This window comes from Eptesicus fuscus, chromosome 14 (genome assembly GCF_027574615.1).
Source record: "Eptesicus fuscus isolate TK198812 chromosome 14, DD_ASM_mEF_20220401, whole genome shotgun sequence".
Lineage (NCBI taxonomy): Eukaryota > Metazoa > Chordata > Mammalia > Chiroptera > Vespertilionidae > Eptesicus > Eptesicus fuscus.
In genome coordinates this window covers 52,953,305-52,970,123 of record NC_072486.1, presented here as the reverse complement: position 1 = coordinate 52,970,123, position 16,819 = coordinate 52,953,305, and the positions used below count along the sequence as shown (strand labels likewise).

General features: G+C 46.7%; 1 protein-coding gene and 1 pseudogene across 2 annotated transcripts in view; both read left to right on the top strand.

The window, feature by feature from the left end:
* The window catches only part of TMEM178B (transmembrane protein 178B), a 326,714-nt gene that overhangs the window by 150,256 nt on the left and 159,639 nt on the right, over positions 1-16,819 (top strand). The window lies entirely within an intron of this gene.
* Positions 4,676-15,606, top strand: LOC114234795 (kelch-like protein 36; annotated as a pseudogene).

Below are 16,819 nucleotides of genomic sequence, written 5' to 3'. Positions count from 1 at the left end.
TCTTCCACATTAGGCCAGCCTTGGCTTCAAACCAACATCCTCTAGGGCACAGGCCTTAACATGGGCATCCCCGGTTGATGTACTGACAGCATCAAGTTATGTCTTGATGAGAACAAAGTTATGTCTGCAGAGATCCAGAGTACTTGGAGCCTGAAACTCTGTTGGTGCCAGCCGCTGCCCAGCCTTGCTGTTCCCTGGACCTTGGACCTTGCCAGCCTTTTGTGTCAACATTTCGGATATCCTTCTTGATAATTCATGGTGGATCCTTCTTTAGGGACAGGCTTTTCTTTAAGAGCCTCTTGAGGGCCTCACTGGCCTGATTCTCTACCTTTCATCTTCTAAGTGGGGGGTAAAGGAGGGGCCAGGCTGGCAACCATTTCAACATCACAACCTAGCTGGTGCTTGCACTTAGCAGATGATTAATACACTCAACTTTACCCTGAAAGTCCATGTTGGAGCTGATACGGGAACACAAGGCTCATTTCACCTAACTCATGGTACTGTGTCCCATGCCGTATTGTTTATATAGAGCTACAGAATTACATTGAGGCCTACATATCTCACTGCTCAACAATAACAAGTGCAGTGACTGTACATGGTGGTAGTAGGATAGATTCCCCCAGATACTGATGTGTTTATGTCCTTTGATTAGAGTGCTGTGGTGCCCGAGGTACTGTAAGCATCGTGTGGCTTTAGAATCTAGTAGCAGAAGTCAGGATCTTAGGGGAAGTGCTTGGTTCAACTTCTGATTTTCGTATGGTCAGTCCATAGCTCTGGAGAGTACCTGGTTTAAGCTTAGATGCTCAGGTGGGCAGTCTACAGCTTCTCGGAGCACCCAGTTCAAGCTCAGGTGGGGGGGGTCTACAGCTGCAGGGAGCACCTGGTTTAAGCTCCGATGCTCAGGTGGGGGGGTCTACAGCTCTGGGAAAAGGACACCCCATGACATTAAGAAACTGAAATTTAGGAATTTTCTTTGAGTAGATTTCTCTTTTGATCCTAAATTTTTATGCAGTTTAGCAACATATATATTACACTACATTTTAACATCATTTCTGCTTGTCAGATGTATTCACCAAGAATCGTTTCACTACTTTCAATGATTTTTGTTTTGGCTTTTACCATTCTTCCTCAAAGCATCATTTCCAGTTCAAATATGGGCTTTTTCAATAAACACTATGTAGTTTCAGTTGAAGCTTAATCAAAGTGATTCAAAGAAAGACAAATTCTCTTTACAAGCCTCCTAACAATCAAAGCCATAGCTCTTGCTGGCCTTTGCTGATAAGTGTTACTATGTCCTTAGTGTCCTTGGTACCCTGTTGTTCTGTCCCTGGTATCGGAAAAGTAAATGCCACCACACTTTGCCCACTCAGCTGAGCAGCTCAGCCCAGGTGTGGAAGAATGCTTCCATACTCAGCCCCCTCAGTCCATCTGTGCCTTCTCGAACTCCCTGGTTCTCTCTATTTCTGTATGTTCCTTCTGGACCATCTTCACTGTGGGTGTTGGCACTAGCCGACAGGAAGCCACTTTGCAGGCTTTCTGGTTGCCAAGTGCTTGCTCTAAGCCAGGTACACCAGACATAGGCTCTTAAAGTCTCCCTGATTGTATTCTCAGTTTGCCTGTTGCTCCAGTAACAGAGGTATCCCTACCCCTGCCACCGTTCCTGGATGAACAAATCCCACCCCCTCTGCAGACTGCTGTATTCAGGTTCTAATAAGTCTTATTCCGGCATCACTGAGTCTTCTGAGAAGCTGGGGGTGGGGAGGAGGTATGCTTCAAAATCCCTCCATGCTCCCAACCTTCCTGAAGTTACTCTCGGTTGTCTCTGCCTTTAGTCACTCTGGTTTCCTGCTGGGTAGGATTGAGAGTGTGGGGATCATAATGCACCATCCTTAGTATTTCCTTGGATTGGTTTCCTTCTGACATTCCTTTGATGAGATTTTTGGAGAGAGCGTAAGTATTTTAAGAGCTGAGCAGAGGTGAGTTGGCTTTGTCTATAGTAGTTATCACTAGGTGAGAAGAGTCTGATGGTGATGACCATGACCTCTTTTCCTGCGTCACTCCCTCCCTTACATTCCTTTTTGTTTCAGGCACCACAGAACTCCATGACCCACTTCTCTCTGGATGTAGGTTGCGGTTGCAAAACAAGGTCCTCCCATCACTGATCTTAGCTCTATCATAGAGCTCAACCCAGGGGTTGCTCGTGCTCTTTCACAACCACCCTTCAAGCATAACAGTAGTCAGCATGCCCTGAGGGCTTATCCTCTGTTCCAGGTGTGGTTCTGCTAAGTGCTTCGCCTGCATTATCTCCCCGACTCTTCCCAATAATCCTGTGAACTAAGTTCCTCTAGTATCCCCCTTTTCCAGTGAGATGATTGTGGCTCAGAGAGGTCAAGCAATTTGCCCAGTGTCACACAGCTCATGTCAGGATTTAAGCTTGCTTTTCCCCACTATGCAGGACTGCCTTATTCTGCCTCATCTTCATGTCCTTGCACACACTGTCCCCTTACTCAGGCCTCCTTCCCTCCATGCTTCAATGCCCAGCTGAAATCCCAGCTCCTCTGTGGACACCCCAGACAGAAGTGAGCTCTTTTATGGGCTCCCATATTGTAGGTATCTCCAACTACTCACCTTCACCACCTTGTATTATTGTTCATTTTCATGGCTTTGTTTTCAATTGGGTGGTGCATTTCAGAAGGCAGCTCCCAGTGCATTTCACATCTCCTGTGGTGATTAGCATACATTCTCACATAGTACATGTTCAACAAATCCCGGTTGTCCATTATGTGACTTTAAATTTGGGCCATTACCTATGAAGGCTGGAGTGCATTTCACTGAATTGATGTTGTGCAAAGCAATTTGAAGATTTTACTAACATAATTCACTTTTCCAATCCCCCCTGATTTAAAAGGTAATTTAGCTCTAAAACAAAGAAGGAATAATATGCAGCTATTTCCATGAAATGATGTATAGGAAACAAGAAAAATGGTTTAAAGCTGCTGAAGTCAAATCTATAAATAACATTCAGTATCAACTATGCTCTCTCACGAAAAAAACACACACAATTCCGTAGTTTTCTATCATTCTGCCAAGTGTCTGAGGGCCCCTGTTCCAGGGACAGTGTCCCCAGGCACACGTTCTTTTCTGCCCCAAAAGTCAGGGATTCTGAGGACTTCCTTCCAGCCACTTGCTAGTGGGCTCCCTGCGACACCTCCCCTGAGCAGCCCACTCACGTCCCTTTTCAGGACATGACTTGAAGATGTGATAACAGCAGCTGTGTGCTTTTTTTTTTTTTTTTTACTTTTTATTTATTTTATTTTTAAAAAATATATTTTGTTGATTTTAGAGAGGAAGGGAGAGGGAGAGAGAGAGATATATAAACATCAATGATAGAGAATCATTGATTGGCTGCCTCATGCACACCCACTACTGGGGATTGAGCCCGAAACCCAGGCATGTGCCCTTGGCTGGAATCGAACCTGGGACCCTTCAGTCCGCAGGCCGACGCTCTATCCATTGAGCCAAACCAGCTAGGGCAGCAGCTGTGCTTTTTAACAAACAACACTACACCTCTGGCCGGTGTGGGTCAGTGGTTGGGCATCGTCTAATAGAACAACGAAAGGTTCCCAGTCAGGACACAAACCTGTGTTGTGGGCTTGATCCCCAGTACAGGGTGTGCAGGAGGCAGCTGATGGATGTTCTGCTCTCACATCGATGTTTCTCTCTCTTTTTCCCTCTCCCATCTTTTCTCTAAAAAAACCCCAAAACACTATTCTTTAAAAAAAAAAAAAAAAAAAAACAACACTGCAAAAATGACCTTTTCAAACTGTCAGGGTCCCTGGGATGCAGTGAGTGAGTGAGAAATTGAGGCATTTTTGTAGAGATGTTAAGGTACAAATAAGAGACTGACCTACAACATAATTAAACAACCAAACCAAAACACAGCATTCTACAAATAATAGAACAGTGATTATTAGCCACCTAAGCAAATACTGTTTCAACAACTTGACCATTAATTATGACTGAAGAGAGCTTGGGCGTCTGTTTTCATTTCCTCCTTTGCTCTAATTATACTAGTAATTATGCAGGCAGGTCTGCCAAAAGTTTCCTGTGTCCAGTACTGTCCCCGATACTGTGCAGGGTCCCTAGAAGTCCCTGTCCAGGTATAATGCTTCTTCTAAAAGAAGGCAAATTCAAGGCCATCCCCGAATAGATAAAGATACATATGGCTGAAGTTTTGACTAATATATGCACTGAGGCATTTACTGGTAGATTACTTTGTTGCAAGAGACTATTGAAGAGTTTGCCATCTTGAGCTTCTACAGGAGATTCTTATGGGTGGGTTTCATAGAAGAACTGTTAGTGCTTGAAAGCGGGATAAAGTAGTTGTAACCCTCTCTGCTCAGCTTAATATTCCTTGTCCACAATGTGCATATCTCAGTCAAGTTCCCTTCCAGATAGAATTCTGTGTTTTCTTTAACTCCAATTTCTGTCTATGGGAAAACTACGAAATACACAGGGTGCGGAGAAAGCACTTCTTAGCTACCCGCTTATTTGTTGACAGAATTCATCATCACTCAGGCAGGGACAGAGGAGCGCAAGGCCTCTGGGCTGGCGTGTGTGGAACCAGCATCGCTGCAGAGAACCATCTCTGTGAAGGTCCCGAGCACCGCCCTGGATGATGGATGTGCTTAGGGAAAGTCGTGAGCTAAGCACAGATGGGCACATCAAGTCCTACTTTTAATAGACTAAAGGGGTCTTTTATAAAAATAAATCCCATGACAAATCCTTTTGTAGAGAGATCCCATTGTAAGTAAATGAAGGTTCTTCCTTTTTGTTGGTTAATACAAACATTCAAAGGTTTGCCATCAGGTATTTTTCCTGCAGGGAATGTACTAGAGATGCTAGGGGAACGCGGAGGAAATGTAGAGGGTGGGGCTGTGCGTGCCGTGAGTTTGGAGAAGGCAGTGATGGGGACTGAGGGGGTCATTTAGAGAGAGCACGTGTGTCTGGGTGTAAGCGGGCTGTTTTGGGTGCACCCAGCAGGTTCTAGGGGGACAAGCATGAGTCAGATGGGTAAGCAGGGACAGTTGGAAGAAATCTTCAGGTGAGAACCCCTGGGACTTAAATGTGATTCATCAGAGTCCTGGGGGATATTAGGATAAAAGTGGAGCTTAACGAACCAGTACATACTTATCAAATATCTGCCTGTCACCATGCTGAACACTTGCACTCATTCCTTATAAAGTTTATAAGATACCATCTCTAGAACCTTTACACCTAATTTGAGAGATAAGATATGAAGAGTCAGATAAATGTAGGAGACATTGACTTTGCAGCTTAACAATAAGAAACATAATAGGACTAAATGTAAAGGAGCTGATCCTGCAGTCTGACTGTTGGCAGAGAGGAGGAGGGTTGGGGGACTGGGTGAAAAAAGTGAAGGGATTAAGAAGTACAGATTGGTAGTTACAGAATAGTCACAGAGATGTAAATTACAGCAGAGGGAATGTAGTCAATAATATTGCAATAACTGTGTATGGTGCTAGGTGGGTACTGGAAATACCAGAGGATCACTCTGTAAAGTATATGATTGTCCAACCACTATGCGGTACATCTGAAACTAATACAGAATAATATTGAATGCCAACTGTAATTGAAAAAGAAAAAAAGAATATGAGTTGAAATGTTAAAAAAATAATGTTGAATGTCAACTGTAATTGAAAAATAAGAAACCAAACACAAAATAAATAAAATTGATGTGTGAATATACTACTTAAAAAAAAAAAAAAGAGACCCATTCTTGGGCATAAAATACCAGTTGAGAAATTCAGAATTGGGAATAGCTAAGAATTTCTGTTGAATCCAATCTCATCGGAGTCGGCGGTACGAGTGGCTGCCAGAGCAAATACAAGTGTCCCTTGAGGGACATGGCCAGGAAAGTGAGGGTCTCGAAAGCATGTGCAATGAAGAACAGTTCATTCTTTCATTCGCCAACTAACATCATTTACATGTTACCGGCACTGTGGAGTGTGGGATTCCAACAGAAGCTTGCCATCCTTGCAAAAACAAAGCAAGGTCTCGTTAGTCTGGAAAAAAAAGGACTTAAGGTGAAATTTTAAAACAACTATACAGAAGGACATTTCCAAGGGGTTGAACTAACAGCCAAAGAGTAGACATTGGAGAGGCAGGAGTGGGCCCCATATAAGGAAAATCTTTAGAACCATTGGAGCAGGGTGAGTGCTTTAACTTAACTTCCTCATCTATACAATGTGGTGACCATGAAGTGAAATGCAAGGATAGCAGAGCATGTGTGAGCATTTTTCGACCTGCAAAGGTCTCACCGAGGTAAGATCCTGCTGGTAAAGTCCAGAGGCCACCTGCTCACTGTGGAAGGGTCGTTGCCTTGGGTTGGTTGGAACACAGAACTGACAAGGTGAGTGACTAGAAATGCTTCTCTGCCGACAAGGACTGCTCGGTGAGGCGGTTTCCCTTGGTCCCAAGCAAAATAGAAAAATCAAGTAGAAAGAGTGAGAGGAGGAGGAGGAGGAGGCCATGGCAACATAGTAAACTTCTCATTTGTTTATCCCGAGATTTCATCTTTCAGATGTTTTTCATTTTTCTTTGCTCAGAGAATGCGTTTTCTTTTATGACAGGATGGCGTTAATAAATTGTATTGTATTCCTAAAACAATTGTTACTTAGCAAAATAGTAAGTTAACAGTCTTTTTTTTATGGGAGGATTTTATGAGCCTGTGATAATTTAAAAATTGGGAAACAGTGTCCAGTTCTTTCTGACTTGAAGGCTGTCACTGATTGTAAATAGTACTTGCTAGTGGTAGGCACAGCAAACGCTGTGGAGAGTCATAGGAGGGGAGACGGCCTCTTTCATCCTAGGCAGCAGGACAGTGTTTAGTTTAGGACCTGAGTTCAGAGGCACGTGCTCCTAGCTGATAGAAGATGCTGGGTCTCTGAGGCCGGTGTGGACTGGCAGGAAAGGTGTGCGGTGTGCTGCTAGGCAGCCCCACCTGTGCATCCGGAGTCTGACCGCAGTGACCCAACTTACTGGAAAGAACTGGGGTGCCTCTGGGGAATCGGCTGTGAGCAGAGAGCACTGCACTTCTTAGATGGTCGTCTCTGCAGCTGGCGGAGGCTTCCCGTTGCAAACCTCCATGGATTTGCAAGTTCTCAGCTGATTCAGTTCTGGGACCATGGAGGTCAAAACCCTCAAATGAACTCCAGTGACCTTGTGTCACGCGCAGGGCTCTTTGCTTGTCCAACAGAGTGACAGAAACCCAAGTTGGGTGAACTTAGTGTCAGCTCCCTTCCCATGGCCAGGGCTGGGGTGGTGGGGTGAGGAAGGGAAGGGTGGCACACCTGGGGCTTTGCCCACCCATCTTCCCAGGCTCCTCCTCAGGGCAGGGCTCGGAGTGGCCTGGTCTGCGTCAGATGCGCTTCCTCCAACCTGTAACTCTGGTGAAGGAGATGGTGGCACGGCCCTCCTTTCAGATGTGTGCTGTACTTTTGCACGGGAGGTGAGGAGAAAGGAGCTCCCAAATTGGAGGACCGGTGCTATTTCCAGAACGAGGGAAGGAGCCCGGGATGAGCAAGCACGAAATGGCCATGGCCCCATGCTTGGGGAAGGCCCCTGGCGGGTCTGCGTTAATATTGTGGACTCCCTGCTGGCATTGGCCAGTGGTTTAGAGACATGAGTTAGAGAAATAGGCCTGGCTGTTGCTGACACAGGCAGGGCCCAGGCAGGGCTGGGTCTCCGGGCACCACTCACAAAACCCCATTTCCTGGGGCAGCTTGCCTTAGCATGGAGGCTTTCCAGAATACATGCGCTTAAATTATCCGCCCCCCTGCCCCCAGCAGAGAGATGCCAGTTTCATGGGCTGGGCGGGGGCCTGGTATTAGCATGTGTGCCCAGGTGCTGCCGGGAGGGGCTGCCGACCACAGGGAGGAAGCCTCCGTCCCTGGGTATTTTGTTTCCCTGCCCAGCATCTGCTCTGCCCTGCCGACTATTAATATTTTCAAAACAAAACAAATGGTGAACCGAGGAAAGACTGCTTTTGCAAAGGGAAGCACAATCCTTTGACAAGGGAGCCCCTGTCTTGTTCCTCCTCCACCCTCCTGGGGGAAGGATGTTGTGGTTCCTGAAGAAGCATGGAGGGCTTGGGGGGTGGAGGGTTTAAGAGCTCCGTTGTGCGGGAGCCTGTGATAACTCCAGCTCTTAGTATTACTTTATTTTAAGTCTCAGTTTTAAAATAGCTGTAGGGCTGCACCTGGAATAAAAAACGAATTAAAAAGGAAGTCACTGCGTGGAATTTGAATAGCGCCTCGGGGATAAGCTTGTTCTGGTGCTATCGCTTAGACCCACCGGCTCTTTTTCTTCCCGAACGCCGCTCACGTGAGCAAACACAGAGATGCTGCCGATTTTCCTTCTCCGGTGTTTAAAAATATCATTTTAAAGGAACACTTACCTCGCTTCTCTAGTCATCCATCAGGTTGAGCAGCAAGCGGCCGGCTGACACCGCCTGCCTGTGAGGGGCTGGGACCACAGTTCCGGAAGGCAGGGGCCCTGAAGGCAGAGCGCGAGCGAGCCCTGGGAAAGTGACTTCCCTGTGCTGTGTGCCACGGAGGGAGACAGAACTCCGCCTGAACCTTTCACCAGGAGACCGAGTTTGCCAGCCCTCGAGTTGGGCAGGGCACTTCAGGCAGAGGGAACAGCATCTGTACAAAGGGGGAAGGGCATGGCATTGCCGAGAGGCAAGTGGGATGCGTGGAGAGATGTAAGCGATGTGGCAGGGATGGCTGCCAGGGCCAACCCGTCACCAGCTTGTGTGCTCCATGGAGCTGCCTGGATAGTACTCTGCAGGTGAAAAGAAATGAAGGAGAGTGATGTGATCGGATTTGCTCTTTTGAATGAGCATTTTGCCAGTGGAGTAGAGCCACTGGAGGTTGGGGGGCAGGGGAGTTTGACCCTGGAGACCTGGAAACTTATTTGGCAGTTATGGCAGTGGTCCAGGTAAGCAGTGATAAAGGTTTGAATAGGCCAGAGCACCAGGGATGAAAAACTGATAGAAAGCAGAGATGTTTAGAAGATACAACAGAGCAAAAGCTACTCTAGACTAAGATGGAGAGGCCTGAGAAATAGCAGGACTCCCGGTGACAAGGGAAGGGAGAACCTAAAGAAAGAAATGGTTGTCAGGCCTGAAAAGTACCCTTTGGTTTTATAAGATGCCCACACCCTGGCCTTAAGAAGAGCAGTGTTAAAGGATCATTTGGGGGAGGAGGAAAGGGGGGAGGGAGAGAAACAGACTCGGGTGGGAAAGGGAAGAATCAAAGATAATATTCAACTGTGAAGAATAAATCATAGAGTTAAGCCACCTGCCTGTAGTCGATGGGGCTTTCGTTTTTCACCCCCTTTGGTCATTATTTTCATTCCATGTTCCTAAGTGTGGAAGACAACTCTGAATAATTGGGAGTTTCGTTAATTATCACTCTATTTACAATTCTGTTACAGAGTCCAAATGGTCGTTTACGACACCAGTTTAAGCCTTTTTGGATACGAGGTATTGACATAGCATGACTCCCCAGAGAGGAATGTTAGTGAAATTCAAACGTACTTGTGAATGTAAATTCAAACCCATCGAGCACTGTAATCAAGGCACAGCCCATTAAATAAATGAACACTTGAAAATGCAGGAATGGTCGAGAGCAGGTAATCTAAAAATGTTCTCGTTGTTCGTTCTCCCTTCCCAGCTGCACTGGGAATGCGCAAGAGTAAAGGAAGTATTAATGGAGAACTCTAATAGTAGGTATAGCTCATTAAATGCTTAGACGGTGCCAGACACCGTGCTAAGTAGAGTTCATGAATTATCTCATTTAAACCATCTCATTTTGTGCTTCCTACAACTGACGAGGGAGGGACTCCTGTCCCCATTCTGGCATCGAGGAACTTGGAGACTAAATGGTCATAAAGCTGGCCGAGTGGATGTCATGATCCCTGGGCATAGGCAGACCCAATGACGTGAGAAGAGCTGAGCTCCGATTCAGCTCTTTCCCTAAGGCATTGGGCCTCAGCGTATCAGCAAAAGGTGTATGTTGGCTCACAATACTCTAAAATGCTCTTTGGCTCTGAAATTGAACCAAGTTCTTCCACCTGAGATTGCTTTGTCCCTGCCTCCAGGGATCCGGCAACTGTGCCGTAGCCCAAGGTAAGAGTGACCAATGGGAATGGAGAAAATCATACCAGACTCTTTAATTGGGGAAGCAGAAGGTGAATTTCAGAGCAGAGATATGTGCATCCTGGCAGCTGCCTGCCTGGCCCTATGACATGCACCAGAGAGATGTGGGAGGCCCAGCTATGGTCTCCCTCTCCTTAAAGATTCCCGTCCCATCTTCTGCAACCAGAGGGACCATTTCCCCAGGGTGGACCCTGAGCTGCTCTTGATTTTGCATGGGACCCTTTTATGTTTCCCTTTGGACTTATTGTGAAGACAAATGTCTGAAGCATTTGTTGCAATCTCTCGTGTCCTTCCTGAGGTGGCCACAACATCCGTTCTTTGACGTTCTACTTCTCAGCACACAGCTTTCTTAGTCAGTGTCACTGGGGTGGAAGATTGCATTTTGGTTGGTTAATGTATACTTCTTCTTTACAGAAAGATTTTTTCTCTGATCAAAATGATCTTGATTTTGGAAAATTTCTAGTGTTAGATCCTCTCAGTGTGGAAGAGCTTATCTGAAATGCCCAATAATGAGAATAGAAAGGAGGAAAGGAAATAATCAAACTGAGAGGCAGGAAAGAGGGACGGAGAGCAGAATATGATTATGGAAAGTTGTTGACCTGTTGAAGATAGAATAAGGACTCAGCAGAAGAACTGCCATACAGAAGCCCCTCCTTATCCTCAGGGGACACATCCTAAGACCCCCAGTGGATGTCTGAAACCATGGATAGCACTGAGCCCTACAACTTCACTTCTGCCGGGAATGTGGCAGCAGCTTCTTTGTTGGTAGACATAGCCTCTCCAGTGATTTTTTTAGATTTTTCAGTCCAAATCTCTTCCTGAATTGGTGTAACCGTCCCTTACTTGCAGTAGATGGCTTGGTGTCATTCCTTTCTGGGGATCCCTTGATGAAGTCTTTCTATAGACTCAATGATTTCTGGTACAGTATGTTGCCTCAGTTGGAACATGTCTTCTGTTTGCCTTCCACCCACAAATTTAATGCCTTTTCCATGTTAACTAAGTACTTAATGTGCCTGTAATTTTTGCAGTTTGAAGTATGATAGCAAAACTAGCACAAATTTCTTTTTCCATCTTTAAAGCTTCTTGGATAGATTTTTTTTTTTCTCACTTAGATCTTAGCAACCTCTTATTAAGTGGAGAACTTTAACCTTTTCACTTAAAGGAAGCACTTTATGGCATCTCTTTGGCAAGTTCCAATCGCCAGCATCACTACTCTTATGCTCTGGGGCCACTATTAAGTAAAATAAGGGTGACTTCAACACAGTGCTGGGATACTGTGAGAGTTGATCTGATAACTGAGAGGGCTACTAAGTGACTAACAGGTAGGGAGTGTGTATAGGCGGAGACGCTGGACAAAGGGATGACTCACATGTTGGATGGGAGGGAGCAGGACTCGAGAGATTTCATCATGTCATGCAGAACGGTGCTCGATTTAAAATTTATGACTTGTTTATTTCCTGAAATTTCCATTTCGTATTTTCAGACCTTTGTTGACTATGGATAGCTGAAACCACAGAAAGCAAAACTGTGGATAAGAGGGGACTATAGTATTGAGCTGTATCCAACTTAATTCTGCTCAATTGTGTAAGAATTCTTGCCACATGGTTTCTGCTATTTATTAAAGTTTGGTGTGCCAGGCAGTGTGAAAAATACTTATATAGGGATGGTCCCATTTAATCCTCAGAAGAGATGAACAATACCACGCCTAAAGCTCAGCTATTGGTTGTCAATGTGACATCTGATATGGGAGCTAAGCTTGTCTCCAGAGGCTGGAGATGTTCATTTCCTCTTAATGCTCTAACAAGAGATTTTTCTGTGACTCTAAACCCTTCCTCTACTGCCTCTTGATGTCACCAGTTTTATTGTTGTTATTAGTAATTAGAGGCCCGGTGCAAGATTTGTGCACGGGGTGGGTCCCTCAGCCCAGCTTGCACACTCTTGCAATCCAGGACCCCTCGGAAGATGGCTGACTGCCATTGGGCGAGACCCAGACCAGGCCGGCCCCACCCCCATCAAGCCCCACCGGTCGGGGACGCAGCGTCATGTCCCCGCCCACCCACGCGTGCCTCACCACGCACAGCCCTGCCCATCCGCGCCTGCCACGCACGCAGCCTCCTGCTAATCAGTTGCTATGGCATGAGGGCATCACGACCATTAGCATAGTAGCTCTTTATTATATAGGATTTCTTTCTGACTGCCCTATGTTTGTCTGCAGTAAGTTTCAAGGGATGCTGTTGCAGTCTGGCATTCTGGAATTTGGTTTATGAGTGCATTTTTATCCTCTCTGAGACTTTGAAAACTTTGACATTGTCTCCTCTTAACATATTTATTTGTCTTGCAGACTCCTAATTTCTTTAATTTATCCTTGTGAAGGAGACTTTTCTGTCTTTTTATGATATTAGCAGCCCTTTTCTAGACCCTTTCTGATTCCATTGTATCTTTACTAAGAATTGAAAGTGAAAGTGGTATTTGTCAAAGAATGCCATGGTCTTATTCCAAAGTACCTTAGGATGGAACAGGGTAGGGCAACATAGAGGGTCCGTGAGGTTTGTTAGATAAAGGAATGACCACCAAATACCACTGTCTGTTCTAACCCAGTATGAAGGGTGAGTCAGGTAGACCATTGACCATGAGGGCCTGCAATGGTCAGATTATTTCAAAGTTGTCAGGGGTGATTGGAAACTGTAATAATGTGGTTACATGATGACACAGGGAATTCAATTGGGAGCAGAGCATGTTAGGAATAGTTCAGAGAACAGCGTCAAAGGACATTTGAGGAGCTTGGATCACCATAGAGGTCAGGATTATGAGGCTCCTATTTTGGGGGGACTGGCTGTGAGATAAAAGGCTGGGTCTGCCAGACTGGACAAGCATACGTGAGACCTCTTTCCTTAAGAGATGAAATGGCACCTTAGAAGAGCAATCTGAAGATAATCATTGATGTGGTCAGGGTGGTCTTGGTACAGGATTGTTTGGAGATAGGGACACTGCTTTCCAATCCCTTCCCAGCTAGGATCATTGGTTGTCCACATGGGCCTGCACAACCTCATGCTGTCTCTGGTCACCATGAATTAGTAGACCCTGAATCTTCCCAAACCTGTGCCCTGGATGGACCCCCACAGAGGATGTGTGACCCTGAGCTGCCATTCAGAAGAAGGTTGTGGAATGCTCTCCAGAGTTTATTAGTATTCAGCTCCTCCTAAAATTAATCTGTACTTAATGTTGCTTAAAATAATCAAGCCAATATTTAGGGGCCAAGAATACCATTAAAGTACCAGGACTTTTAACAAAATTTACTCTCTCACACTTCCTGATGGAGCCTTGGCTGCCCACCAGACTGGGCCTTGGAGCTCCAGCACTGGTAGAGGGGAGGGCAGGCACGGCTCGTGCATGGGCCCCTGCGCAGCCTAGGTGAGTGTCCCCACATCCAGGGTTGCATCCTGATTTGCCTCCTTTGCCTCCTCATGGCCGGCTGGAGCCTGCCCTAGGGACCATTGTGTGCCAGGGTGTGCCGGGTCCAGCGAGGGACAGCAGCATCCCGGAAACCCTACCAATAATGGGCTGTGACCTCTTTTATGATGGTGGCAGACAGGAGTGTCTCCAGCCTACAGGATCAGCGAATCTTCAAAGGTGTATCACTGGGCTGAGTCCTTGACCACAGTGCTTCAGGGGCTGAATGAGTGGCATCCACGTGGCCTCTTCTGTGACATTGTCCTGGTGGCCGAACAGTGTGTGCCAGCTCACTGCAACTTGCTGGCTGCATGCAGCGACTACTTGACCATTTCAATACCATGTTCACCTTGGGCATGTGCGAGGCCTTCTAGAAGGAGGTGGAGCTGATCAATGCCTCCTACATTGGCCTCAAGGCCGTGGTGGACTTCTTATATGGCGGGAAGCTGGTGCTGGATGGTGGCAACATTGTCTAAATCCTGGAGACCCTGGAGACAGCCCACCTGCTGCGGATCTGGACTGTGGTGGATTTCTACTGAGAGGACCTGAAACAGGAGGTGAGTGAGGACAACTACCTGTACCTGCAGGAGCTGGCCTCCATCTACAACTTCAGGTGGCTGGATGCCTCCATCCTCAGCTTCATCCGGAGCCACTTGGGCACTCTGGCCTTCACACCCGACTTCCTGCAGAATATCTCCATGCAGAAGCTGTGCATGTACCTGAGCAGCAGCAGGGTGCATCGGAATGCAAGCACAACTTACTGCAGGTTGCTCTGCTATGGCTGACGCAAGAACTGGGTGCTAGGCCCACGCCTGCATGGTGCCGGAGGACCTCCACTTCCCATTCATCCCCAAGAACGACCTGCTGCCTCGTGTCAAGCTGGTGGTGTGCTTGCTGCTGCCCAACGAGGCCAGTTGTGAGGGCTTCATGGAAGAGGCCGTGGGCTGCCACAACAGCCTGGTGGCCCAGCCGGCCATGCAGACCAAGTGCTCGGCACTCTGCATCAAGGAGGAGCACCTGGTGTTCATGAGTGACGAGGTCTCCTACCCGTTTGGGAAGCACAATGACACCACCTGGTACCTGGGCACCAAGAGCTAGCACTGGGTCAAGGAGACCCCCTGCCAGCCCTGTGGAGCTACCACTGTGTTGCTGTGCTCAGGGAATTCTTCATCCTCATGGTGGCAGCTTCTCAAGGGACAATGGAGGAGATGCAATGTCCAATCTTGTTTATAGGTATGGCCCCGATGTAAGCAGTAGATCAAGGTGGCCTCCAAGAACCAGTGTGTGTGGATTTCTACCTTGCCTCCATTGAAGACATGCTGGTGGCCACCGGTGGCTGGAATGAGAATCCAGATCTCTCTTCTGTAGAGACTTACAGTCCCAAGATCAACTCCTGGTCCTACATGGCAGGCTTGCCAAGGTTCACGTATGACCTTGCGGGCACCATCTGCAAAGACTTTGTGTATGTCTCCGGGGACCACGAATACCAGGTGGGCCCCTTCCACAAAACCTGACGTGTGGGAGGAGCGCCAGCCCGTGATCACAGGTGGGGCTGTCATGGAATGTGCAGCCTGGAGGATCCCATCCACTCCATTGGTGGCAGCGATGACAGCAGGAGGCCGTAAGGTACTTAGACGTGCTGGGCATTCAGGCCGCAACCAGTGGACCCGCATGGCCTGCTGCTACATGCCAACAGTGGGTGGGGAGTGGCCGTGTGGGAGGGCCACCTTTATATCCAGGTGGGAGAACCCAGTCTCCTTGTCCAAGATGGTCCTGGTGTCCAAATGCAGAGGATAAGTGGAGCAAAGGCACTGACCTGCCCCAGGCCATTGCTTCCGGGTCCGCCTGCATCTGTGGGCTGGAGGACAAGAAGCAGCGAGGCCAGGAGGCACCAGGACTGGCGCCAGTGACCCCGCCTGTACCTGCTGGGACCTTGTCCCCACCACCACCTCCCAGAGTGTCTGTAGACCAGCAATAATTTCATAGAACGCTGGAACCATTTTATTTCACTTAGCAGCCTTTTGAACTTTTATGATTCTTGGTATTTCTATATCACTGTGACATATTAAATATTCTACTTAAAAATTTACTCTAATTTGAATTACAAATAATGTTATAACACAGAGTTAGAGAGATTCTGGGAGGTATGTTGCATCTCATTGCAAGTAAGTCCTTGAAATTATTGCTGATTCCGATTGCACCCTGTCCCCTTTATGAGGGATCTCAGGAGAAATTTCTTTTGGGTCTAGTCTCAGGAATAGTTGTGTTTTTTTCTCATTTAATTTTCACAATAATTCTTTGAGGTAGGTAAAATTATTCTAGTTTTATAGCTGAACAAAGAAAAACTCAAATTGTTTAATAAATTTAGCCGAGCAAACAAAGCTGTAAGTGGAGGAAACTAGATTTAACCCAAGACTGCCAAACTCCAAAACTCTTCTTACTTTGAGTTTCTAATACAAAACTCTTCTGTCTTGAATGAAGAAATGCAAGTGCATGAAAGGTGTGGTTTCTATAATCTGTAACAACTGACCTCTAAGCACTTCTCTTGCTCACTCTCATTGTGGCTCTCTCAAGACAAGTCATAATTCTCGTGGTCTGCCTGGCTTGGCTCAGTGGTTCAGCATCAACCTGTGAACCAGAAGGTCACAATTCAATTTCCCATTAGGGCACATGCCTGGGTTGCAGGCTCAATCCCCAGTAGGGGGCGTGTAGGAGGTTCTCTCTTATCATTGATGTTTCTCTCTCCCTTTCCCTTTCTCTCTTAAATCAATAAAAACATTAAAAAAAATAATTCCCCTGGCCTAAGTTATTAAGGTAATTTTTCGGCCCCTGCACAGTTCTCTCTCCAACACAACCTGTCCCCTGCCCCTTCTCTCCCCATGAGTGTGAATAAATGCTAAAATGTTATATATTGTGCCTGTTTTATTTCTTTCCACCTTTCTGCCTGTCCTCCCTCCTCCATTCATTCCCCCTTACCTTTCTGTCTTCTTCCTACTTCTTTTTAAAATGTCCTCAGTGGTGTGAAGTGAATAATCCACCAGGTTTTCTCTTTGATTGCCACCTGCTAGAACGCGTAGAGCCGAATCAGTGTCTGTGTTTAGCAAATGAACAGAATTCACTTTG